The following is a 24,899-nucleotide window of genomic DNA, read 5'->3' as shown; positions in this document are numbered from 1 at the left end:
CGCTAGCTGCTATAACTTGATTATTTTTTATTTGTTAATTTCTGAAATAATATCAAAAAGGAAACTGACCTCGGAATGAGAATTTTGCATCTTGGAGTGGTCACACATTCTGATAGTGGTAATATTATTCTGATGCTAGCACCTTTAAAACAGTTTGTATAAATTATCTGAAAAGAAAAAAATTTTAAACATTATTTGAACAGAAAAAAAAAATTTGACAATTGTAATAAACAAATATAATAGATAGTAAAAAACAAATATAAAAAATAAACAACTTGAAAAATTTCAAAAAAATATTTTGTTGATCGTTTATGATGTTTTGTCTACCCTCATAACTCCTTTTATTATTGTCAGCCGAATTTACGACGTTTCAGTCCTACAAATTTTGAATTTTTTTTAGTTTAAAAAAAAGCCAGGTGTCTTCATTTTCTGAAATATGCAAATATATATATATATATATTGATTTTTCTTATTTCTTTCATAAATATAAGAGTTTTAATTCTAGGTAGAATGATTTCTCTAGATAGGGTCTAGTTGTTTTATAAATCAAAAAAATTAATAAATAAAAAATTACCGTTGTACAAAATTCAAAAGAAAGAAATACGGAAGAAAGTAAAAGAAATAAGAAAAGAAAATTTTTTCCTTTGCCATAATCAACCCTCTTTGTCACTAATCAATCTCTAAATGACTTTCTAGCTAAAGTTTTTTTTTTTTNTTTTTTTTTTTTTTTTTTTTTTTTTTTTTTTTTTTTTTTTTAAAGTAAATTAACCTAGAAAACACGATTAAAAATAAGATGATTGACAGAAAAGCTGCATTATATTTAATTGTCATATTATTTTTAAAAATAAAGTGTGTTTCAAAGAAAGAAAGAAAGAGAATCCATCTAAGCTGTGTTGCTATGAGGCACTTAGGCGAAAACACTTAGTGTGAATACACACACGGATTTCAAAATCGTATATTTATTCACATTGATATAAATACTGATAATAGATCAATCTACAGTGATAAAGGTATATGACCAACTTTTTAATTTTGAACTTAAATCTTTGAAAGTTAAAATGAGCATTCTTTGTCATTTTACGTGGCATCTTCCCATGGTATCAAAGAGATTTTATTCAAGGTCATTAAAGAAATAGTGCACTAATTAAAAATAAAAAAAAAACTCCATACTTGCCTGAAAATTTAATACACGGAAAAACATAAGAAATTTCCCAAAAATAAGAAGAAAATTTATTTTTTTTTCAAATAGAAAAAAAAAACTCGGCGGGCACTATATGAAACGAAGAGCCCCGAAAACCCATCCATGGTCAGCAAGGCGTCCCCACTCTTAAACTATGAGCCACCTAACCGCTTATATAAATGTCTGGCCGTGATGGAATTATAATAGAGCCAGCATCTATAGCAATATCCATTCAGTCTTTCTATATTTAAATCATCTTCGAATAACTCTTTAAGTGACAGGGAATTTGTGATTAACTTTGATCAAAACGACCTAGAAAGGTCGCCACTCACAGACCTACAACATTTCTTAAAGGCCACTCTGCGGTTTGAAGGAGCCTACGCTTGACATTGATAAATTGAAAGATGCATAATATGTCACAAGTTTATATCTGAGCACCGCCGTCAACTTTTCTTTTCACAATTAATAAATACATGTATCGCGATTCTCAAAATATGGGCTGAATCATTCTACTGTTTTCTGGCCGTGAAAAATGACTGCATATGTGCCTAAGTTCAAGAATAATATTTAATTAAGCAGGCAACGAATGCTTAAAGGTTTACCGACATTTAAAAAATGAGTTCCTGTCACTAGCAATATGATAGTAAGCACAATTCGAAGAAAAAGAAAAACTAGGAAAAAAAACGAATCAATCTGAATTGCTTTAATTATCGGATTTTCGCGTACTCAAATCTTAATGATTCGAGGAGGTAGACGACTCAAATATACTAATTAGCGCAGACGATGCTTAAAGATACAAAGTCAAACAAACAAAAACGCGCACTTTCTCTGAATAAACAACTCACCTTTTTTTTCGACAGTTGATGATTCTTTACCCTCAAAATATAGCGGGTAGCCGCAGACGATGTTTAAAGATACAAAATCAGACACAAAAACAAACTTTCTCTGAATAAACTCACCTTTTTTTTCCGATGGTTTCGGATTCCTTACCCTCTAAATATAGCGGGTAGCAGCAATCTGGAAATACGGTTCGAATAGTTTGATTAAGAGAGCGAGCGGTTCTATGTTACTCTTAAATGTTAATTAGACTTTGCTGCGCATCTCGCTGAATCTCGAGAATTTCTTAAGAGAATCTAAAAAATTTTGCACACAATTATAAGAAAAAATAGAAATTGAATATTAAATATTTAATATTCGATAAATATCTTTGAAATTCGATTTCTCAGCAACTATTCCACCGATTTCGCTTAAATTTAGTAGTTTGCTTCATAAAATTACATTCTTTAGAATGATGTAAAAATAGTATACCTTACAATTCAAAATTTTTTCGACTATTAAATGAAATAATAAAGAATCATCAGTTATTAAAAAAATTTTTGCATGGAATTATTCTTGGACAATTGTGTGCTTTTCTAACCAAACTATTGGGACCATATTTCCCCGATTGAGGCTACTTGCTATATTTTGAAGGTAAGAAATCCGAATCCTCGAAGAAAAAAAAGACATGTTTCATGTTTATTCAGAGAAAGTATGCTTTTCTGTCTGTTCAAATATCGTCAGCGCTAATTAATTAGCATACTTTACCACCTCAAACCGTTAAGATTGAGTCCCAGTACAAGAAAATTCGATCATTAGATCAAAAGTTATTCAAGGTGGTGATTTTTTTTTCTGCACACTATACAATGATAGAATTAAAAAATTTATATATAGTAACCAAAAAAAATGTACCTAAGGTCATTAATAATAAGATTTTATAGATGCAAAGAAAGGATACATTTTTATTATTGATATAGAATTGGGTACTTGCACTTCAAGAAGAATATCACACTTCGATGCACAATTAGTTTGTTTATGTAATACGTGGCTTCATGCCTGTTGTTGTGTTAAGCAAAAAATATATAAAGAAAGAATTCAAATCTTTGTGAAAGAATATAGAACGTGTCACTTAAGAGAATTGATACTTGACGGGCTACCCGAAATAGAATGGAAAGAACAGTTGCTAACGTAAACAAATGCCACGTTTCAACAACCAATCAGGATCGATACCTCTACGGGTACTGAAAATAGGTGATTGATCGTTTTCTGGTTCAGATCAAAATTACGATCTGTGAATGAATTAATGAGTCCGCTCTATAAACGGGTATGAAGTATGGGTGTGGCAAAAGTCGAATTCTTGGCCAAAGATGGCGCCACTGGAAAACAAGAACAATGGCACCCCTTGCCTAAAATGGCCCACGGCAACAACAGAAGTTATGTTGAATGCCTTTGAAAAGAGAAATGTAATTAAGGCAAGGAAAAAAGCAATTTAATTAAAAATTAAATCGATTTCTTAATTTTCTATTATAATGCAAGGTATGTGTAAATTATTATGAGGTAAAAAAGAATTTTACTTCCAAGAATTTAGTCTAATTTTTTTCCTTTTGAAATGCATAGATCATCTAAAAATTTCATTATTAAATTTAACAGGTCAAAAAATCATGTTATTTTATTGTTCATAAAACACTTGACTTAATTTTTAACTTGTAAAAAAATTTCATTTCATAATAAAAATTGCAATAAATTTTAGTGTCCTTAGTCGTAGATTATATGTTTGGATAAGTGCAAAGGGCAAAAAACCCCTTTAATCTCTCCACTGTACCTATTTCACAAACATACCCATATTTTACTTTTTATTTCATTACTGCTTATTTCTGCTAAAAATTAACGTATTCTTTTGGTTTATATCATTATTTATTTCATAAAATAAACTTTTCTATATTTAAAAAAAAGTAATTAAACAGGAATTTCAACAGGACATAGGAACAATTGTCTCTCTCTCTCTCTCTTATTGAAAACGGTACTTAAATAAATAGCCACATTTCATGCTAATTACATTCATTCTCGTAAATACATGTCAAGCATTAATGCTTTTAATGAAATCAAATGCTTTCAAGCCAAAAATAGACGTTTTTAACAATTCCAAAGAAAGTGAAAAAATGGAAAAGAAAAAAAAATGTCGCCAAAAATTACTTCTTGTATCCACGTCACTTTGTTAACGCCCATCTATTCCATCATGATCCATTTTGATGGCTTACAAAAAATATGGCACCCTGTTGAAAGGGGTTTCCTTAACGCACCATTGGAGAGATCCGTAAAGATCACGAAAACACGTAACATGTGATCAAAATGGGATGAGGGCTGAAAAGTTAAGGACATATGGAATGTACCAGGCATCTGCTGTGTCAGCAAGTGAACACTCATATGAATATTTTTTTCCTCTTTAAATGTCATAACGGGCAACATAATTATAAGTTAATTGAAAATAAAATATAATATATCGAGTNAATAGAAGGGAAAGAGCATTTGCTAACGTAAACAAATGCCGTGATTCAACAACCAATCAGGATCGAGATGCCCACACTACGTCACTTGCAGGTATCCCATTGGGAGAAAGTGTCGATACATAGCGATGAAAAAGCATAAAAAGAGAGATAGAAAATGTCCACCAAAGGTATAGAAACAAAACATCGATAATCAATACTTTATAGTATTATTCCTAAATTTTGATAAATATTTTATTTAATTGTTATGGACAATAATATATTAATGCTTTTGATTTATGTTTCAGTAAGTCCCTTTGCTAGTTTCGGTAATTACATCAGTAATATCGATTTAGAAGTTCCATAAATAAATTAGCACTTCCTTTCTCGCAATATCTCAGTGGCGAGCAGAGACGTTTGGATGTCTGGAGTATACTCCCCATTTAGAAGTCAATCCTCAATGGGTCGGCATAGCCTGGTTGGCAAGGCGATGGACTCTCGTTCGTGAGAACGAGAGTTCGAAACCTGCCGGCCGAAGACTCCTGCGTGTAGTAAATGGTGGCTAGAGCACGTTAAATCTGTTAAGGCACAAAGTTCTCTATGTTCTCATAACAAATTACACCTCTAGGGGTACTGAATTGGTGATTGATCGTTCTCTGGTTCAGGTCCAAATTACGATCTGTGGATGAATGAATGGGTCCACCCTATAAACGGGTGTGACGTATGGATGAGGCAAAAGTCAAATTCTTGGCCATAGATGGAGCCACTGGAAAACAAGAACAATGGCACCTCTTGCCTTAAATGGCCCACGGCAACAACAGAAGTTATGTTGAATGCCCTTGAAAAATGTAATTAAGCCAAGAAAACAAAACAATTTAATTAAAAAAATTTAAATAGATTTCTTAATTTTTTATTATAATGCAAGGTATATGTATATTATTATAAAGTAAAAAAAAAATTTTTACTTCCAAGAATTTAGTCTCATTTTTTTTTCCTTTTGAAATGCATAGATCATCTAAAAATTTCATTATTAAATTTAACACGTCAAAAAATCATGTTATTTTATTGTTCATAAAATATTTGACTTAATTTTTAACTTGCAAAAAAATTTCATTTCATAACATAAATTGTAATGAATTTTAGTGTCCTCAGTCGTAGATTATATGTTTGGATAAGTGCAAAGGGCAAAGAAACCTTTTAATATCTCCACTGAAATATCTATTTTTATAAACATATCCAGATTTCACTTTTAATTTCATTACTGCTTATTTCTGCTACGTATTCCTTTGGTTTAAAGCATTATTTATTTCATAAAATAAACTTTTCTACATTTAAAAAACAAAGTAATTAAAAACGAATTTCAACTGGACATAGGAACAATTGTCCCTCTCTCTTATTGAAAATGGTACTTATATAAATAGCCACATTTCATGCTAATTACATTCATTCTCCTAAATACAGGTCAAGCATTAATGCTTTTAATGAAATCAAATGCTTTCAAGCCAAAAATAGGCGTTGATAACAATTCCAAAGAAAGTGGAAAGATGGAAGGAAAGGGAAAAAAATGTCACCAAAAATTACTTCTTGTATCCACGTCACTTTGTTAACGCCCATCTATTCCATCATGATCCATTTTGATGGCTTACAAAAAATATGGCACCCTGTTGAAAGGGGTTTCCTTAACGCACCATTGGAGAGATCCGTAAAGATCACGAAAACACGTAACATGTGATCAAAATGGGATGAGGGCTGAAAAGTTAAGGACATATGGAATGTACCAGGCATCTGCTGTGTCAGCAAGTGAACACTCATATGAATATTTTTTTCCTCTTTAAATGTCATAACGGGCAACATAATTATAAGTTAATTGAAAATAAAATATAATATATCGAGTCAAAATTTTTGATGGCTTTCCATTGATGGAGCAAAATAATGGTAATGATGGTAACCATCAATAATTCCATCATGAACCATTATATTTTTTATGGTAACCTAACCAGTATAAGTAGCTAACCATCAGAAATTTCCATCATAGTTTCTCACAAACCAAATGTTGGAACGATCATGAACCACCATCACCCCAATGTAAGAATTCGGACTGATTTTTGATGGGCAAACATAAAAAAAATATATATATACGTATTTTGATGGCATATTCCAGCTGAACCAACAATTATTATTAAACCATCATGAAAATGAGTTGTTGTACCATTATGAACCATCACGAATTTCCATCATAATATCTAAGAAATCAAATGTTATAACGATCATGAACAACCATCGCAATGTAGGAATTCGGACTGATTTATGATAATCCAACGTAAAAAAACAGATTGTTTTTGTTTTGATGGTATATTCCTGAGAACCAGCAAGAATTAACATTAAACCATCACGGATTATTATAGATTGTTGGTCCATCATAATCAAACTTTTCTTGATCGTTAACCATCATAGTATTAAAGAAACATTTTCCATCATGGAATGATAGAAGTTTGCTGGTATAAAAATGTTGAACAATGAAAAGCATAAAAAAACCATTAAAAGCATAATGGAAAATCCTTGATGATGGTGATCATCAAATGATGCTGGACCATCATGAATCGTGAAACCGACGTAAACCATTAAAATGTTTTGATGGTAGAATTTTGACTTGGGATATGACTATTTCGCTAATGTATATTTTAGGCTGCGGATACTAAAGGTCGTAAAATTCAAACAGAAACTACACTTTAATTGTGATAAGCATTTAACAAGTATAGGATTAACGTTCATTTCATGAAATTTAGTAGTGGTAAAAGATTAATTTAAGCTCTTTTACAGTTAATTAACAAAACTCAGCACTGAAATAGGATGAGGAAAAATGTCTCAGTACATTTTATGGATGCTGATGAGTTTGTAGACACTTTTTAACTGCAGATTTTTTATGAAAAAGAAATCTTTTCTCCATCTTAAAAATAATTGAATTCAGTAAGAGCACAGCATGCATCTGAAGATTCACAAGAAACAAATTATATCAATATAGTTATTCAATTATGTTTCCTATACCTCAAACCAGGGTTGGCACATTTCTGTGGCAAGCAACAAAAAAAAAACATGGCAAAAATCAGCTTGACAAAAATAGTTTTTGTCACTAATCTTGCCACTGGCAAAAATTGATAAAATAGATATAGCTTTTAAAATACTCAAAAAGATCTAACGGTCACTATTTTCCATTGTATTATTGAAAGAGCTTTATAAGTAGATTAAGTCAACCGGGTTCGAATCCTATGACTAGTCGATACAAATCACGCATCCGGCTTGCACCGACCACAGTGCTGACGTGAAATATCCTCAATGATAGACGGATCATGGATCCCCTTGCCGTCAAACTAACCATGGGAGGTTCTCATGGTCTTCCTCTCCATGTAACGCAAATGCTGTTTAGTTCCATCAAGTCCTTCAAGAAGGCAAATTTTTCCCAATACTTGATCCAGGAGTTTCCTTGTCTTCTGGATCGGATTCAAAATTACAAGGCTACGTAGTTGAAAATTAGTAGACGTAAACCCAAAAATAGGGTCGGCTGTTCAACGACAGTTATAAAATAAAATATAAGTAGATTAAAAAAAATCTTTTGGATCCACAAAAACAATAGGTTATTGTAAATAATTATGATATTAATTTATATTAGAATGTAAAATATGTTATGATACACCATGATGTCATCAAATCAGAAATAGGATGCTTAAAAATTTTATGATGGACAGATCTTAAATGCTGTTAGTGTCGTGCTAATTTTTCTTCTATTCATTCTGATACTTTCTCTGGAAACTTCTTCAAAGCGCTTATTTTGCTGCGCCGTGTTGAAACTATGTTAACAACACAAACATTTATAATGCTGAATGAATTAAGTAAAAAATTTGAAAAGATGTAAACTGCATTTTTTTGTGATTTATTCAGTACTAAACGCCTACGGTGATCAGTTAGACCACTTTTTCAAATAAGTAGAATTTCTAGTATTTTGAGATTTAATATTGTACAGTAAAGAATCAAGACAACATGTAAGTATAATAAACTCAAATAGCTCAAGTAAGAGTGGATTCAATTTTTGTGTCTTACATGTTCATGTGGTATCGTAAATTTGTTGATAAAATGTCTAGTACAACATATGCTAAATTAATTAAAAAAAGCTAATTATCCCAATGGCGCCTCCGATGGACAATAAGTAAAATTAACAACTTTGTCAAAATCAAACTGCGCACTTATTTGCTATTATTAACCTTTTCCTAACGGCTGGTACAACATGTGCACCACGTGTTATGGTAGAACATGGTACACCGTAAGCAAAGGATTAATGATGTGAGTCAATGAATTTCATTTGTAACTCAATAACTGATAAGTACTGATTTTTTTTATATTATAAAGTTTATATTATCTTTTAAATGATAATTGTCGTAAAGTTTGAGAATTTAAAAATTCGAGATAAAAAAATATGGAAATTATTAATTATAATTATTAATAGTTGGTGTAAATATGTTTTAGCATTAGAATTTAATAAATTTGAAGGCTTTGAAATGGAAATGCCGTTTGAACGTATAAGAATTGGTATATTTATGTTTAGCATTACCAGTGACTATGAAAGTTGAAAGTTAACATTTCTTAAATTGTCGATAACTCATGTTAGCCTACATATTGGCTTCTAGTACGCTTTACTTCTACAACTAGTCTATGAGTTTAGCAAGCTTTAATGATATTTAAATTTTTCTAATGATTTCGCCTACTTCTATTTCTTTAGATATTTTGTAAAAATGTTGTTTTTTTGACAAAGCACGTTTTAGTTTGTAACTAAGGTTTTCATCAATGAAATTTCGCATTTCCGATATTGTGCCCGAACCACATAACGCAGAAAGAGGTGAATATTTACAAACCATTTGAAAATTTGCAAACATTTGGGGGGAAAAAAACGATCCAATTCGGTGCATTCGTTCTCGAGCAAACATACATCTTAGAGATATTTTTACTTTTATATATAGAGAAGTTAATTATTATTTATATATAAGTCCATAATTAGTTTGAAATTTCTTGAAGATTTCATCATCGTTACTTTATAGTAGACATGGAAATTTAAATTATCAGTTTGTAGCCAGTGGCCAATAGACTCGAATAACTTAGTAGTCACTTTTCCCTCAAAACAAATGAGTCGGTGATTGATATCGATGGGTCGTTTTCATTTAATAGCCACCTTTTGCAAACTTTTTTTTTTGTTTGAATTAATTTATTNTAGTCTTTAAATTTTAATCATGCATTTCTTTCAAAACAGTTGCTATGCATTCAAAGCCATGTATTATAATGAAAAAGTCTTTTAGTTAGAGCTTCTAAAATATTGTTACAACATAGTTTTAATATTAAGTTAATTTGATTAAAAATCAAAAAAATCTGATTTAAATCAAAAAAATCCGATTTAAATCAAAAAAATTGATTCTTTTGATTTTTTTAAAAAAATCAAAAAAATCACGAACCCTGATTAGAAATAATCTACTGCTATAAAAAGTTAATTTAACAATAAAAATATAAATATGTGACAAAATTTAGTTAAAAGTACTGACTTCAAAGAATTTTATTTGGGGGAGACGAAATGTTTGCAATGTATACATTACTACTTCGAATTATATGAATTGCTAACAAACTCTTCTACATGAATCTTTCCTTTTTAAATTGATGGATTCTAAAGGATCAAAATTTTAAATAAAAATATCGGACATTTTAATGAAAATTCTGTCTTCCAAATTAAGCATTAATATATTTTTATCATAGAACTATTTTATAAAAATTATGGGGGAAAGTGACCGGTTGTTTATTTAAGTCTTTTTTTTTTAACGCATCACATGGCGAGTGGCAACTGGTTACTTTCAGGTCCAATTTATAGTTATAAGAAGTTTAAGTTTACATAATTTAAAATAACCTATTTTTTTTTTTTTTTTAAATTTTTTTTTACCACTTTTTGCCTAGCTCTTGCCACTGCCCTGGCAAAAATTTATCCAACACTGCTTCAAATACTACTAAAACATAAAATCACATCATCACAAAAAAACATTCCATTATGAAATTTTATTTTTAGGCAGTCTCGAATCCGAGGGCCTTTTACCGGGGGCCTCTCCTGAAAATCCTTTGAGTCCTCTAAACTCGTAATGTCTATCAATGAATGTACTTTTTGCAAAAAGCTAAAAATAGGAACCGCAATTTCTTCTTTAACAAATTGTACGCAGTGTGTCGCTCAGTAAAATATATAATTTTTTTTTCCATCTTGAAACTCCAGAGAAGAATGGCTTTGAAAAAAAAGGGGGGAGGGATAAGGGGTGGTCAACGCGTGTCATATCGGAAAGAAACGGGTGACGAAAATTCTAGCATCCGGCAGATGTCACACGATCAGTCATTTCCGTCCCCGGTTGCCCCTTTCCAGCAGTACCGTTAGCTCCATCTCCACCCGTCTTCTTCTCTTTTCTCCACTTTTTCTCCCCTTTTTATCGTAAATATATAAAAAAAAATCACGTCTTCACTAGAAGGCCCCCCCCCTTTCGAAATTTTGGATTTTTTGAGAAAGAACAAGGTAAATAAAGAGGCACTTAGGCGGCCGTTAAATTTCTATTAGTCTGTTGATAGATTTATTAGTCCCGCAAATAGTATAAATCAGGCATTAAAAATGAGGAAATGTTCTTCTCTTAATGCAAATGGTATAAATCAGGCATTAAAAATGAGAAAATGTTCTTCTCTTAATGCAAATAGTATAAATAAAGCATTAAAAATGAGAAAATGTTCTTCTCTTAATGCAAATGGTATAAATCAGGCATTAAAAATGAGAAAATGTTCTTCCCTTAATGCAAACAGTATAAATCAGGCATTAAAAATGAGAAAATGTTCTTCCCTTAATGCAAATAGTATAAATCAGGCATTAAAAATTTTAGAAATTACATCAGTAATAATTTCTAACTTATAGCTCTAATTGAACAAAAAAATAGCTTACTGCGCACATTTAAATATTTTATATTCGCTGTGTCTAGAGCCCCTGAATTAGACAGGCCGACTTATCATTTATTTTTGGAGCAAAGAGCTAACATAAGCACGTAACATAACTAATACTAACATAACGTTAACTTGAGAACTTGTTTACTCTAAGGCTCCTATACTATCAGGGTCTAATTCAGGGGCTCTAGTTTACTCCAATATTGCTTGATAGGTCAGCTCTGATAGTATAGGAGCCTTAGCTGCGTCAGATAAATTCATTTCGTGGTAGCACGTGTGGTCTACGTCACCAAATTTATACTTTTATAGTTGTCCGATACCACGCGCCTTTTTTTTTTAATTTTTTTTTTTTAATTTCTACTATTAGTTCACACTCTTCCTACACATATTTAAATATCTTGTTCAAATTTTAAATAAAATACTTTTTATTCATCCACTCAATTTCAAATGCATTTTTTTAAACTTGTAGTGGATGTAGTGGACACTAGATGTTAAAACAGTTTTTCAAATAGTAATTCATTAATTAAATTTAATTAATTAATTTTAGTTTTATATGAGAGAAAAATTTTTATTATTTAATAAAAAGTAACTAAAATAAAAAATTTCTTTGTTTACATTACTTGTTTAATAATTTATTTCGATTTGAAGTTATAACAATTGTTTATTTTCTCCGTTGACAATATTCTGCTAACCTAGAATTCATCCGTTTCTTTTTTCTATTTAGAAAGTGGACATTAATGGAATCTATTCAATAATTCACAAAGGGATAATAAAAAAGAAAACCTTTTCTTAAAATATACTTTTTATTACGTATTTCAATTATTGTTAAACATTTGTTTATATAATATGGATAATAAAAAGTAGCAGCTTTATTTCGTTGGGTTAAATTCTTGTTTAACCCTTTGACGCAGAAATTTTATTAAACATATTTTTTAAACTTTTTTCATTCTTTTGGTATTAATTTAAGTCAAAATATTATATTTAACATTTCAGTAATTTATGGCTATGAAATACAGCATGAACACCGGTGACTTTTTCAGCGTTGAAGGTGAAAAACTTCAAACAAGGCTCACTTTCAAACAATAATTTTTCAAATTTTCTTTTATTTGCAGTTATTTGATCTGAGAGAAATAGTTATTCATCATTGAAATTTCTTAAATTTACAAAATCAATCACTGATAAATTTTTGAATATGAATGAAAAAAAAAAACGATTTTTCCAAATACTTTTTTTTTTTAAATATTTTGGTACAAACATAATTCCAATAATCTAGCACATGTTTTTAGTAACAATTAAACTGTTCTTTATAAATAAATAAAATAAAAAAACGAAATATATTTTTACTTGAAATTAGAGAGTCAGAAGAAAAAAAAATATATGAAAGGGAGGGGCTTCAAAGGGTTATTATATCAAAATAAGACCAGATTCCTCTATAAAACTCTTTAAAGTAAATCGTACTCCTGGATCACAAATCGGGAGAAGATTGCCTTTGTAAAGGACTTTTTGAGGGAACTTACCCGCATTTGCGTTACATGGAGAGGTAAACCCGCTACTGTTAGCCTGACGGCACGGGGACTTTTTTTTCTTCTTTCCTCCAGACGTGAACACGTACCTAGGTTTGCAAACCCCTTACCCGTATAGTCCACGTCTGGCTACTAGTCCATCTCGCCACAACCCCGGGAGCGAGCCAGATCAGCGAGTATTTATTAAAATAAAATTACATAATACATATTACATAGTAGCTTGCTTTCGATAATTTTTACAATAAAACTTAGGATACAACAATGAAAAGTCTTGCAGATGACAAAGGTGTGCATCACATTTGTTTGTAAATATGAAGTAAAAAGAACAATAAATGAAACAAATTTGTTTAATTAATTTGGCTAATAGGCTCTTTTTGTATCATGGTAATTGGTGCAGTTTTAAGAGATGGCAAATATACCAATATAGGTACAATTAGTATATTTGGCACCTATAAATTTATATAAAACCTATAAAATATATTTGGTACAATTAGTATATTTGGTACTGCATCAAAACTGTGTAGTTTTAATATAGATATAGTTCGCCTCGAGCAAAAACATCCTGCCAAATGATACTGAATGCAGGTAATCTTTATTTTGATAGGATGAACTACTAAAAACTTGTTTTGTTTAATAATGTAAAGCCATCGCAAGGACAAAAAATGATGAAAACTTTATTCATTTAAGAGTTAATTAGAATTGGGTCACTTCAGCTTTATTAATTGCGTTGGTATATGTCTTTCGGAGAATGAGCATTCAGCTAATGGATAATAAATTCTTAACAGACTAGGTAGCGATTTTTAAAAACGAGGTGAAATGGATTTACTAGACCTAAAAGGATTAAAAGTTTACTCGACCAAATTTGTGCTTCAAATGAAATCCCCCATAACAATGAAAAAGCAAGAATATGTTTTAAGTTCACTTATATACAACCTTTCTTATTAGGAATACCAATATTACGGTTGAAAATTTTTGAGCACTCTGAAAAGTAATGTCCCTTAAATTTGCCGCAACCTCAATATAATTCGAAGTTGAACCATATTATTGTACTCGCATTGACCCCAATAGAATTTAACGGAAAATGGTTCAATATAACACCTTTTGAGCCGCGATTACTTAGATCGAGCGCTCGGCTCCCAATGGGGTAAACCCAGAGATGGCTGGTCGATACGAATTCCGCATCCGACTTGCACCGACCACAGTGCTGACGTGAAATATCTTCAGTGGTAGACGGATCATGGATTAGAGTCCCCTCTCCGGTAGATTAACCGCGGGAGGTTCTCGTGGTCTTCCTCTCCATGTAACGCAAATGCGGCTTAGTTTCATCAAAAAGTCCTCCACGAAGAGAATTTCCTCCCAATACTTGATCCAGGAGTTCCCTAGTTCTCCAGATTGAGTTTAAAATCACGAGACTACGGAGATGAACATTAGTAGTCGTAAACCCAAGAAATTGGGTCGACAGTTCAACGANAAAAATTAAATTTTCAACTAAAATATGTGTAGGCAGTTTTAATATAGCCCAAATTAAGTATTCATAATCATTCCAAACAATATAATTTACTTTTTGGACGACGAGAGTACAATGTAATGAAAAATATGTTAAAAAATGTTTTTTTAAATGTAGCTTTTAAATTTTTATTTCAGAAATATAGGTATATAGGAATTTCACCTTACTGTTACATTTTTATCAAAGTAATTAGTCTGCAATTATAGTACAATTTTTCAATTAGTAGGATTAGTTAATACTCTTGACAAACTTATAGTTTATATCTTATCATTTGAAATTTTACAATGTTTGAATGACTTTCGAAACTTGGTTCCAAAAAGTTCCACGAGGTAATTAGCTAAACTTTTTTTTGCTGTCTTCTTTGATGTTTCTTCTTTCGAAAAAACCTGTCCAAGAATATGTTTTAAGTTCACTTAAATACAACCTTTCTTATTAGGATTACCAATATTACGGTTGAAAATTTTTGAGCAAACTGAAAAGTAATATCCCTTAAATTTGCAGCAACCTCAATTTGTTCGAAGTTGAACCATATTATTGTACTTGTGTTGACGCCAATACAATTTAACGGAAAATGGTTCAATATAACACCTTTTGAGCCGCGATAGCTTAGGAAATAGAGCGTTCGCCTTCCAATGGAGTGAACCGGGTTCGAATCCCAAGGATGGCTGGTTGATACGAATTCTTGGGTCGGCAGTTCAACTACGGTTATAAAATAAAAATTGAAAACCTTATTAAGGCTGTAACATATTCGCACTTTATTACAGTTTATGACACCTATATGGAAATTCAACGTTGTACCCATATTTCTGAAAGCGCTTGCATGATTCAGCAAACCCTTAAGAGGACACTACACCGAGGGATAAGCCCTTCATGGCAAATTTTCTTTCAACTACATTAGCATTTTAAGATTTAAAGTATAGAAAAAAAAGTTAATTCAGGAAAAAACATAAAATTTCAAATGTGAACATGAAATGTGAATTGAAATTTGAAATGTGAATTTCAAATTTCCAAAAACATATATGTTCATTTTTTTTTTTAATGATGAAATGCAAACAAAATATAACAAGATGCCTTAGAATGCAAAGGAGGGAAATCCTGGAATAATTTATCAGAACTTTCAGCATTCGAAACTTCATGATTTACTCTAGATTTAGCTGAACTTACTTGTCTTTAAACTTAAAATGGATGCGAAACAGAATTTCAAATGAAAAGTGTCTCCCGCGTTATAGAGTCTTTTTAAAAGTAAACAATCTAATACAAACACTCGGCGAAAATGCTGCCCATTAGTCCCTGAAGAAGAACAGTTGAGAACAAGGTTTAAGTGATTTAATTCGCAATCACCTTCTTAAGAAAAAGATTAAGCAGAGAGGAAATGAAGGCACACGACTTCTGCGTGACCACCAAAAAAGATAGCTAGTTAATTGACTTTTCCTTTTGACTCAATGGTCCACAAAGTGTCAGAGACCGTCACCGACCGGTGGCCAACTGTGGAGACGGTGATCACCGAGTTGTGGCTAAGCTCACCTCTCAACAATAGGGGAAGAACGGACGGCGTGCACGATCAAACCCCGCCAACGCCCTAAATTAAACACTGGAAAAGGGTTGATTGCACGGACTTTACCATAAAATCTCTTTTGGACTCAAGTTTCTTGAGAAAGACATAAAAATCAAACAGAAGACGTTGTGGCCTATAAAAAAATGATTTACGAAACAAATCCTATAGAGACTTTACCAAATCATTTTGGAAATGTAGCGAAGAGTCTAAAAAACAAATCATAACGATAATAAATTTACGTCTTAAAAACTGAACTTATATGACTTTGATCTGCAAGTTAGTCGAAATTAGGTGAAACACAAAGAATAATAATATGTATTTAAATAGGTGAATCACAAGATATAATATTCACCTATTCGAGTAATAATTACCATAAAAGATCCAGGGCAGCAATAATTACCACTCTAAGAGGCAGTAAAGAGTAAAATTATTATTATTTAAAAGTAATTTATGTTCATGTTGAGTTGAGAAAGTTATTTAAGTTGTACTATCTTAATTTCTGCTCAGAGAAAATTACCACTCTAAGAAGCAGAAAAGAGTAAAATTATAATTTAAATATTAACTTCTGTTCCTGTTGAGTTGAGAAAGTTATTTAAGTTGCACTATCTTAATTTCTGGTCAGAGAAAATTACCACTCTAAGAGGCAGAAGAGAGTAAAATTATAATTTAAATATGAGCTTATGTTCGTATTGAGTAGAGAAAGTTATTCAAGTTGTACTATCTTAATTTCTGGTCAGAGAAAATTACCACTCTAAGAGGCAGAAGAGAGAAAAATTATAATTTAAATATGAACTTATGTTCGTATTGCGTTGAGAAAGTTATTCAAGTTGTACTATCTTAATTTCTGCTCAGAGAATAAAAGTGCTCCAATTGACAGCCACGCGTGTCACTGCTAAGTTCACACCGAGTGACTGGCGAACTTTATCAAAGTTTCATGGCTTTAGTTGCCTGCAGCAATAACGATTCTTTTAATGAAATTTTCAGTCGAGTACTCAATAAACTAAGGATTACAATTGCCCCTAGAGCAGTGTTTCCCAAAGTGTGGTACGCGTACCCCAGAAGTACGGGAACAGTTTAGCGGGGGTACGCGTTCTCAAACGAAATATCTTACAACATACGAAAATTTCACAAAATTTTATTTAAAAACAAAATTAGCCATGAAAACTTGGATTACATATTTTTCTATTGGCTATTTTTTGCAGAGTTAACAGTTAATCATTAGGGGTGTCAACAGCCAGTTGTGATTTTTAACTTTTGAGCAATTTTTTTACAGTAAAAATTACATTCATTTTTTTATTAGTGGTACACAGCGTTACGAAACATTTAGAAAGGGTACACAGAAGACATAAGTTTGGGAAACACTGTCCTAGAGTAAGAAGTTCAGTGAGTTGAGCTACGCCGAGCGAGGAGGCCATGCTACTTTACTGCCTCTCCAAGTAGAAACTGATGCTGTGTTCTGTGATAAATATTGCTCGCCTGGATGAATACTATTAACCTTTATTTCTCCAAAAACAACTTAGCCAAACCCTGCATATTTTAGCTTCTCAATAGTTAAATAGGCAGTAAGTTGTTTTGAATTCTACAGAAAGAGCTATACGGCGCCAAAAGATCTTAGTTCCATCCCCGCCGGCCGAAGACTCCAAGTGTAGTAAATAGTGACGGGTACACGTTAAATCTGTCGGGTGACTAAGTCTTCCATGTTCCCATAACAAAACATACCACTGGGGGCACTGAATTGGAGATTGATCGTTTCGTTCTCCGGTTCAGGTCAAAATTACAATCTGTAGATGAATGAATATTAATGTATGAATGGGTCCACTCTATGAAAACGGGTAGTGACGTGTGTGTGGCTAAAGTCGTATTCTTGGCCATAGATAGCGCCACTGAAAAACAAGACACACACCCTCTGCCTTAAATTCGCTTGGTTTCACCCAGCAGGCTTGCTGGTATTAGCAAGTGGCATTAGAAACACAACAACATACAGGGCAAAAGGAAAAAAAAAAAAAACATCACGTACGTACTAGTATCGTATTTTTTTAAAAAAAAAAAACAGAAAAACAAGTTTAGAGAGTGAGCAAAAAATTTTTTTTAACTATTAAATTTAATGGCATATAAACATAGAATGCATTAAAAATCAATATATGCTACACAGAAATAAAATAAAAAATTAAAAAAACTATACAGACATTTATTCTTTTTTGGGACATTTATTTACATTACAGCTTAATTCTTTCGTTAAAATTAAGAAATTAGCTCATTAGGTTTTAGCTTCATTTTTCATGCAATAAATATATTTTAGTCCATTTATTTATTTTTTAGTATCTTGCTTAGTTTATTTCTGCTGTCTGCTTATTCAAATGCTCGACTCATAGAAAAGATAAAAGTAAGGTAATAGTGGGGAAACGTTTTCACCTCTCACAAATTCCAAAATTATCTGTACACAAACATTAACGCCTGCGATAAAAACCGACATATCAAATATTTATCTTTTCTTATCTTAATGGTAGGGTTACAAGAAAATAGGTGGATGGGGAAAAAACGCAACTATGTTGCTGACTTGGGTAAATAAGTTCTTATAAAAAAACAAGGTCAGGTACAAAGAGCGAAAGTCGCAGGTGTCACTAAATCTTAAATATCAAATAAATTTATAAATACATAATGCAGTTGAATCTTGATTTAACAAATTGATCGGGACTGACAAATCCGTTCGTTATAACGAAGCAATTCGTTAAATCGAATACCAATTTTTGCTTTTAATTTAAATCGAATATCAATTTAGTATGGTATAAAACTATCAATGCTAAATACCCTTAGATATACAGATATGAAAAAAAAATGATGATTGTTTACTACGAGTTAAAAATTACAAGTTATCCGTTAAGAAATCAACTTTAAAATGATCTCAATTCTTTAACACTACTTGATTTTAAAACTTAATGCATAATGCATACATATAATTATACACTTTGATCAGGGTGTGAAATATTCAAAATTTAAAGTGCGAAAAATTCAAAGTTTTAGTTTTATGTGCGAATAGTTTCAGCCAATTGTTGTTCGTTAAATCAAAGCAAAAAATTCATTAATTCAAAATATTTTAGTACCCTTTTTATCGGGAAAGAGAAAATAGTCGTTAAATCAGAGATTGCGTTAAATACGAACAGTCAAAGTACGTTAAATCGAGGTTCGATTGTATTACAATTCTAATCTACATTTCAGTAGATAAAACTTTCTAAAGACAACTTCAACTTCAAGGGACCGTGCTCCCAAATGGTCCTGCAAATCGACTTTGTTAAAAATCTAACCTAGCGTAAAAATCATATCTTACATTTATCTAGATATATTAAACAAGAAATTAACTTAAAAAGACAAGATCCTTTATTCATTAGACTCTCAAGGCATTCAACTTAACATTACATTTTGTTTTGCTGCTCAAAAACTATTAGATTTAACAGGATGCGTAGCCAAATCTTTGAATCAAAAATAAGCACTTTTTAAAAACTTTTCAAGCACTTTACAAAAATTTTCAAGCACTCAAAAAATTCATATTCAATCAATGATCTTATTGAAAAACAACTTTTTATAAACAGTTTTAGCGTTAAAAAAAAAACCAAAAAGAAACGGGCGTAAATCGAAACAATCAGTACTTTCCCACATCACCGAGTGAATTCAACTTGACCCTAAACTCAGAACAAAAGTACCCTTACCCCCTACGGCAAAAAAAGTGTTAGAAGTAAAATAAAATAAACAAGAAAAAAATTAAAATAAATTAAAAAGAAAAACATTTCATAAGGATCCTCATAAGGAAATGCATGGGATCCACTAGATATCACTGAAGGGGAAAAAAAAATTATTCGGAAAAAAAGCACTTTTTAAAAACGCCAGCTGAAAAAGGCACCTTTAAAAGCCTTTAAAAACGAAATCCCCAAAAAAGCACCTTTAAGTACTTTTTACAAACGCTACGCGCACCCTGTTTAAAAACTTAAAATTACTAAGGTGTGTAAAAAAAAATTTACTGGGAGTTCGATGAAATAGTATAATTTAACATTCAAAAATTAGTTCGAGAATATTAACTGTAGTTTAAAATGTAGGAAAAAGCATCATGCAGGCTGCTTCTCTAAAGGCCACAGAAATGCAAGTACAGAGTTGAAGTTGCTGAAAGGATCATAATTGACTTTTTTTCACTTTTTTTTTCTTTACATTACATTTTATTTTGCAGCGCATAAACTATAAGACTTAGAAACTTGAAATTACGAAGGCAGGGGTCTGTCCAGACATTTTGTGAAAGGTCCGTTTTTCGTGAAATTGTGAAAAAATTACTCACATTCTTTCAACCAGGTTCCGCTTTTATGAATTTGTGCAAATAGGGTCCGTTATTGCGAAAAAAAACTTTTCAAGGAGTTTTTAAATTGTAAAGACATACAAGATTATGCTCAACACTGAAAAGTTATAATTAAAGAAATTAAATTTTAAAAAATAAACAACAATTGCTGCTTCTAAATTAGAGATGCAACATACAAATATTTGGTATTTACTATACTGCTGAACGCAGAATATCAATTTCGGACGAATAATGGAAGAATCGTCTGCCGAAGACAAAACTTAATTCGTATACATCCATCTTTCTTGTTTTCTGCCCTGGAATGGGTTTATTCGAGTAACAAAATAACAATGAAGATAAACAAATTTGTGAAGGGTCCGTTTTTAAGTTAAAATATTTTGTGAAGGGTCCGTTAACGGACCCAAATTTCTTCTAAACAGACCCCTGGAAGGTGTGTAGAAAAATTTAATTCGATTACTCGTTGTATCGAGGAAGAAAAAAGTTCTAACCGTAGACAAACTATACGTACTTCAATTTCCAATCCACTTAATAAATATTTACTACAGAAACACATACAACGTTAGGCAGAATAATAATAGTAAAAGGTTTCTTCAAAATCTTATTCTTCAAAAAAAAAAATAATAATAAATAAATAGTACGGGATATAGAAAAAAAGATCACATGACCAATAAATAATTCAAACACTAAAACGGTATCCCCCTCCACAATCCCACTTTGGATAAAATTAAAAGAAATATTAAAATGCTATGTTATTATATTTGTCCTTTAATTACGAATTTAAGTTATAGTGTTGATTGCAAATTATTATAATGCACTATAACGTGAAATTAATAGTCAAAATCACTTATCGAATATATAATAATAGTCAAAACCACACAATTAATAGTCAAAATCATTATTTATTTAAAACCTTAATTAATATTGACACGTATTCTAAGTTGGTTTGCTCTCATCTAACGCTGACTCAATTATAACTTTCAGCATCCTTACATATTTAACTTCTACCGTGGGTTGCAAAAATTTCCGTCGATTTGAAATATAAATTAAACCGGAAAAAAAATGGAAAGAAAATGCCTTTTTGCTACGCTCTGCTTAGAAAAATAGAATATTTTTTTCATTCCAAATTTAAAAATTAATAATAAAGTCCGTCAACAGATGATGCTTCTGATTGCAAAAACTATGAAACAATGCTTTCTGTAGCATTTTAGACTCTTCCAATTGAAATATTTGCACAGATGTCTGTTTATTTTGTTTTCAGACTGCAAATAGTGATTAAAAACGTTTTTTGTTTTTCTGTTTACGGAATTTTAACTTATTTTGAAACTTGATAAAAAAATTTCTCTACATTCCTCAGTACAACCCAGTAAAGGGTCATACATAAATGCTGCCATACTAGGGGTAGGGTGGGGGTTAGTGAAATTGGAACAGTTTGTAACAAGGGGAAGGAAGGGGCAATAATAAAGTGTCACAATCCACATATTGGTTGAAATAAAAATATTTAAAATCAGTAAATTGAATATTTTTATATCATTTACTAAACATTTGTTTAATCTTTTACATCTAACTAAGCAAATATCCAATAATTATTGTTGTTTGATGCCATTAAAAAATGCTAAGCTTAAAAATAAAATTTGAAAATTGTGTATTAATAAAGCGTGACACGTGACAAGGGTGTATGGTGACGAGTGACAATGTGGAAGAGAGGGGACAAAAAGATTTAAAACAAGCGAGAAATTTTTTTAATTATTAATATTTAAAAAAAATTATGTTAAATAATTACAATAAATAAAAAAAACTTTAAAATTTTTTTTTTACATTACTAGTTTATACATAGCACAAAATATACGCAATCCTTATTTGAATTAATCTTGGAGTTTAAAACGCAATAGTGGAAAACTATGAGGAATTTTTGATGCAAATTGCATTTTCCTATTTTTTTCCTCTCAATAGGAGAAGCCACGGTAGACAATAAAGAGTGTTAAATATAGCAACAGAAATTATGTAAGCAAAAGGAAGAAAGAGAAAGGGGGTGGACTTAAAAACTTCTTTCGTCTGTCTCCCCAGACAAGTAACCCGGTTTTTATTCGAAATTTTTGAATTTTTTTTTTTAATTACTTATAAACAATGGAAAGGGAATGTCAGTGATCGAAGGGAATTTTCAAAAATAATCACCATTTTTTTTTTCTTCCTTTAAATGAACAGAAGACGAGCTTTCGCCAAGAGAAATCACTCATCTTAAACCAAAAAAGCTCTCATCATTGAAGACGTCGGCTTCTTTATGGCTAGTCGCTGTTTGTACTGGAAAACGCGTAAATAAAGCTCATTATTTATTCTTAAGTTTAGACAATGACATTTCGAATAGTTCAATTACGTCAAAATGACTTATTTACGTAGCGTTAGACCAGATTTATTTCAATATATTTTAAAGTTTGAAGTAGTCTTCAACTGTTTGCGCCAGAAGATCACATCAATGAATTCCATAAATTTCCTCAGACTAAATAAAACAGCCAAAGACGTTCATTAGTAGACGAGAGATAACAGTTAATTTTAGTGGATGCAATTGAGTTGGATAATTTCGAACCTGTTGATATTTTTTTACACATTTAAACAACATTTATGTAGAATTAATTCATTTTATTATCATCTCAATCAGATAAAATATAATCATGCTGTATTATCAAACATATATACAACATATCCGACAACTCTGCCGAATTTTTTGGAAGATATTTTAACTTTTGAAGTGGTAGCGAAATTTCTACAATTAGGGGAGAGTCGGGTAGCCCCGCCCACTTAAGGAGTATTGCTTATATTTCTGTATAATATTGAGTAATAATCAATATTTTTATATGTTTCTATTGTTTTACCATCTAATTAAATAATGCAAAAGAATAAACCAAAAAAGAATAGTTTAACTTTAAAAAATAGAACTTTAAAAAAACATGTTTTTCAGCTCTTTTCAAAATGTGTCGGGTAGCCCCGCCAAGTTACAAAAATTATGCTTTTCGACTGTTTTTTCATGTGTAAATGAAAGTGACCAATGTATTGACAATAGATAAACCTCATTTATCATTTTTATCACAAAATTATTTTATTTATTACATATTTATATACTTTTAGTGAATTCTATCATTTAATAACAATCATTTAATAACAACAATATTTGTTGTTAAAAATGCATATAACATTCAAATTTGAAGCAATAAAATAATAATCTTTGCAACCGTACATTTATCGACGAAATAAAATTGGGCGGTGATACCCGACATTCATGTGAGCGGGGCTACCCGAAATCCAATTTTTTTGTAAATTTGTAATTACTCGAACAATTTTTCACATATAAACTTCTTTCTTTGTGCAAATAAAACTTAAGACTACATACTTTAATGCTATATGTATAGAAAAAATTATTTTTTTAGTATTAAAATGAAGTTTAATCGAAACATTCAACCAATTTTTCTTAATTTCACGACTACTGTTTTCAACATGTTTTCAAAACTATTGTTTACCATGTTAACAGTGCATAAATACTTAAAAACTTTGAAAATAATCTTTTTTAAATACAACAATTAATGTTCGATGGCCCATTGACTTGAAAAAATATTCTATACATATGAAATTGACTGTGGGCGGGGGTACCCGCTGGGCGGGGCTACCCGACTCTCCCCTAAACTTGATTCCTTAAAACTACCATTACATTTGAATAGTTAAAATCAATGGTCGGAAGTAGCGCGCTTACTGGTATAGAAACTACTGTAGTCGCTATACTTTTTTCCCTTAGTTTATAGTGCAGTGCGCTACTTTTTAAAAGAAGAAGTGTAGTGGGTAGTGCGATACAAAAAAACAGTAGTTTGTAGAGATTCAACTACTTTAAACGCAAAATATTTTTCGAATCTGATTGGCTCAAATCCTTTGTGCGTCCATCAACGCACGCATTGAGAATGCCTCTATTACAGAACGTTAACAAGATATACGTCTGATGCTCAGAAAAATCGGTGCGTAATCGGTCGAATTGTTCATGAGAAATCAAATTTCAAATATCTGACTTTTTTAAAATTCGATTTCACAGTAACTATTAAGTACGTTTTTGTGTCTGATTTAGTCACTTAAAATATCGTCTGCATTATTTAATTAGCATATTTGTGGTCACCCCGTCAAACCATGAGTCCTAGAACGTGAAGATTCGATCATTAGGTCAAAAGTTATTCAGGGAGGTCCGTTTTTTTGTTTTTCGCACGGTACTTTATTTCTTGGGGGATATAAAAAAAGAATTCATTACTTAAATCACAAATATATGATAATTTCTTAAATCACTATCGAGAAAAGCATAAAGTTCGAAGTTAACCTTCATACACTTTTGTTCAAGGACAAATTCGTAAAAAGTGCTTTAGAATAAAAAACTATTTCATGTAAATATGAATTAAAACTTCTTAATATTATCATATCTGACAAAGTCAATTTTTATTTTAAATCAATTTGAATATTGGTGAAGTTCTCCAG

At 31.1% G+C, this 24,899-nt stretch overlaps 1 protein-coding gene across 1 annotated transcript in view; it reads right to left on the bottom strand.

The window, feature by feature from the left end:
* Window positions 1-24,899, bottom strand: part of LOC107447537 (protein spitz) — a 114,732-nt gene that overhangs the window by 65,740 nt on the left and 24,093 nt on the right. The window contains exon 4 of the mRNA XM_016062466.3: window positions 70-167. The gene's annotated coding sequence lies outside the window, so the exon portion shown is untranslated. The remainder of the gene's footprint in view (window positions 1-69; window positions 168-24,899) is intronic.

Source organism: Parasteatoda tepidariorum, chromosome 4 (genome assembly GCF_043381705.1).
Source record: "Parasteatoda tepidariorum isolate YZ-2023 chromosome 4, CAS_Ptep_4.0, whole genome shotgun sequence".
Lineage (NCBI taxonomy): Eukaryota > Metazoa > Arthropoda > Arachnida > Araneae > Theridiidae > Parasteatoda > Parasteatoda tepidariorum.
This window is presented reverse-complemented; position numbering and strand designations above follow the sequence as displayed.